This window comes from Cervus canadensis, chromosome 8, assembly GCF_019320065.1.
Source record: "Cervus canadensis isolate Bull #8, Minnesota chromosome 8, ASM1932006v1, whole genome shotgun sequence".
In the NCBI taxonomy this organism is placed as follows: domain Eukaryota; kingdom Metazoa; phylum Chordata; class Mammalia; order Artiodactyla; family Cervidae; genus Cervus; species Cervus canadensis.
Genome location: NC_057393.1, coordinates 27,967,328 through 27,971,066, shown reverse-complemented (window position 1 = coordinate 27,971,066; position 3,739 = coordinate 27,967,328). Strand labels below are relative to the sequence as shown.

Below are 3,739 nucleotides of genomic sequence, written 5' to 3'. Positions count from 1 at the left end.
ATGAAGGTAAATCTTCCCAAATATAAAACTTTTTGAGAATCACAATTTCAAAGCTAATGGACCGTGTGTGTGAACTGTAAACTGCTGTACTATTACTGCGTGGATCCCCATTTCTGTTGGTAAACAAAAATTCAGGTGGAAAGGGAAGCTGAATCAGGCTGTGAGGTCAGGGCTGAGTGACCAGGGTCCCTCACCAGTTGTGAGTAGAAGCCTTGGGGTGTTTTCTCCTCTAGTTCCCAGAGGGAGAGCCTGGGCCTACTCCAAAGGTTGCTACACAGGAGCAAGAACAAAGGTGAAGAAGGACAGAGGCAGAGAGATGAGTAAGAGGATGAGGTTGGACCAGGAGAAGAGAGAGAGGAGACAGGAAGGGGGAGACAGACCTGGCGGAGGCGGGGAAAGGCTCTCACTCTGGAAGGCAGAAGATGCTAGATGCTCTCAAGAGTGACTGCTGCAGGATGGAGGACAGAGCAGAGAGGGGTCCCTCGGGGCCTCTCACCAGAATCATAACCAGAGCCAGTGGGACAGCTAGTCTAGATTTGGTCTCCCAGAGGTTTCCATTATCTGGGAAATGAAAAGGGAAGGAATTGTGAAGAGCTGAGGAAGGGTGAGCAGGTGGTGGCCTTCACCAAGAATGAGGTCAGTCCACCTCATCTGGGCCTCCCTGAGCTAAAGGTTCTGGGGAAGCAGACTGTCCAGGTCTTTCAGAGGTTTCAGGTCCTTGGGCTTTGGCAACCACTCAGATTCCAAGGTGACACACAGTCTTCTCACAGTCTCTATTATTTTTGTTTTGTACCCAGGAAAAGTGGGCATTGTCCCACCCTTAACCACACGAGGCTGGCACTAGGAGCAGCCTAGAGCCTCAGCTTTGAAATTATGCTTCTCGAAAAGTTTTATATTTGGGAAAATTCACCTTCATTTCACATTTTGGGGATAGCTGAGGAGCCATCAGGAAAACAAGAGGGAGCTCTTCTTCCTGGGTACTGCCTATGAAAGTGGCAGCCATCTCCTACTTGGCATCCTGGCCACCCTCAGACCCCTCATGAAGCCCAAGATCATCAAAAAGAGAACCAAGAAGTTCATCTGGCACCAGTCAGATGGATATGTCAAAATTAAGCAAACTGGGGGAATCCAGGGGCATTGACAATAGGCTGCACAGGAGATTCAGGGGCCACATCTTGATGCCTGACATTGTTAGGGGCCAAAAAGAAGACAAAGCACGTGCTGCCCAGCGGCTTCCAGAAGTTCCTGGTCTACAACCTCAAGCAACTTGAGGTGCTGCTAATGTGCAACAAATCTTCCTGTGCCAAGACTGCTCACAATATCTCCTCCAAGAACTGGAGAACCTTTGAGGAAAGAGCAGCCCAGCTGGCCATCAGAGTCCCCAAGCCTAATGCCAGGCTGCATAGCCAAGAAAATGAGTAGACACCTCGTGCACACATTGTGTTTGTAACAATAAAACCCTAAAACTTGGCCAAAAAAAAAACAATTGTCAGTCTGTCCCAAGTCTGCCCTGCCTCTCCCACCTCTGTGCGCAGCTTCAGTTCCCAATCACCATCCTGTCAAGCTCTGGGCATCTCTTTTCATTCCTCACATCTCTCACACCACATTCTCAAAGTAATGGATTCTGAGCTTATGCATGTTGATGATCAAATCCACTGAGTCTATCAGTACACTGAAATTCTTAAAAGTTGAATTCAACAAATCTTCTGTATTATAAACCCTGTTGACATCCCAGTCTTCTCCACCTGGGTGTTCACATCTGGGTGGGGTGGTGGAAATGGAGTGGTAGTACAAAAGAAGGATCTGAGCTGGGGGGTGCCCACCCTACATGTGCCACAATGTCTGCGCCTTCTTATCCCCTCTTTCTGGGATGCCATGAAGAGACTGTGGGTCCCTTACTGGTGTTCCAAGTTTCACTAACTCAAAATCCATGCAACTAATTCTAGGAAAGGGGGGGATTAGGAGTTGACCCTACTGGGACCTCTTTGACGACTCTTCTAAAAAAGAACTCCATAAAGGGGCTTTTCCTGCATGCAGCTGAGGAAATACAGAGGTGAGAAAAATTAACTGGGAAATGCTCAAAATACAGCCAGTCATACAGAGTTAAAGGGAAGATGAATGATTGCCCCAGTTGGTGTCTTCAGGCCAGAGCCAAGAGGAGAGGCTATCAGCCCTTTCATTCCATGAACCAGAGTTGGCAGAAATTTCCCAGGTTAATGAACTTTTCAAACCTTCCTCAGGCTTTGGCCCTCTTTCCACACAGTGATCAACTGTAAAAACTTTGAAAGGAAAAGGTAGCATGTAATTGTCTTTAGGGAGATTGTAACTAAGGGGAGGCAAAGAGATGTGAGGAGAGCTGGTGGCCCCCTTCAGCATCCAGTCTAGAGATGTGAGGATCCCCAGAGATTAAATGAGTAGCAAACAACCTGAGGCTCTTGTTGTTTGTGGAAAAGAAGAAAGGAGGCATGGTAGTACCAACTACAAGGCTTATATGGCTCCCAGTTCAGGAATCGAATGCCCAGAGTGGGAAAGAAACAGACCCAGCTGAATGGCTAGGCCCTGGTAAGTAAGGAAGTAACTTACTTCCTTGCCAGTAAGGAAGTAAGAAACAGGGCTCAGGGAGCTAGCTTGGTTTGGCAAAATAAACCCTTCTGGATCTTTTTAACCCTGATGGCTCCCCCAGTATGTTAAGACACCTACCATTGTCAGGAACAGTCCTACTTTGTTAATGATCATATAGGAGTTCATTTTCAAAAAAGTATTAACACTGACATCAGTTAATTAACATCTGGGAATGAGAGGAAGAAAAACAGGATGGGCAAAGACTAAGACCTTGGGCCTTCCTTGCCTCACTTGCCTTGTGAAGGCAGAAACTCCCCTTCACTCCTTCTCCAAATCCTTACATGATGGACACAACACCTTCACATCATTCTATAGAGAACAATAACCTGGCTGACCCTTTCCTGCCACTAACATCTGTGTGCTTTTCTCAGTTTAAAGGCTCTCGGTGATCAGGCTTGAAGCAAATTTCCCATCACAAAGGGGCTTCTTTAGGAATTCCCTGGTGGTCCAGTGGTTAGGACTCCATCACTGCTGGGGGTGTGGGTTCAATCCCTGTTCAGGGAACTAAGATCCCGCTGCACAGGGTGCAGCCAAAAGGAAAAAAGAAAAGCGGGGCTTCTTTGAGTGGGAAGATATTTCTCCTTTCAGAGTCAATGACTCTCCAAGAATGGACTTAGATTTCCCTCATCAAACTGGAGGCACATGTAGTGGGTTGAATCATGGCCCCCAAAAGATACATCTACCCAGAACCTCAGAATGTGACCTTATTTGTAATAAGGGTCCTTGCAGATTTAATTAAGGTAAGGATTTCAAAAGGAGATCGTCCCAGAATAGAATGGGTCCTAAATCCAAGAATGAGTATTCTCATAAGACAGAAAGGGAGACAACACAAAGACACAGAAGGAGAATGTCGTGTGAAGACAGAAGCAGTATAGCTGCCTAAGCCCAGAAGCTACTAAAGAGGCATGGGATGGATTCTCCTCAGAGCACTCTGGAACACACCAGCCTTGTGAACATCCTGGTTTTGAACTTCTGACCTCCAGAACTGTGAGAGAACACATTTCTGTTGTTTAAAGACAAGTTTGTGGTAATTTGTTACTGCAGCCCTGAAACACTAATACACACCCAGTGAGGTCGGGTCTCCCTCAGCAGGTCTCCCTAAAGACAGGATGTATAT

At 46.7% G+C, this 3,739-nt stretch overlaps 1 pseudogene; it reads left to right on the top strand.

The window, feature by feature from the left end:
• Positions 1 to 1,422, top strand: LOC122446772 (annotated as a pseudogene).
• The last annotated feature ends 2,317 nt before the right edge of the window (positions 1,423 to 3,739 follow it).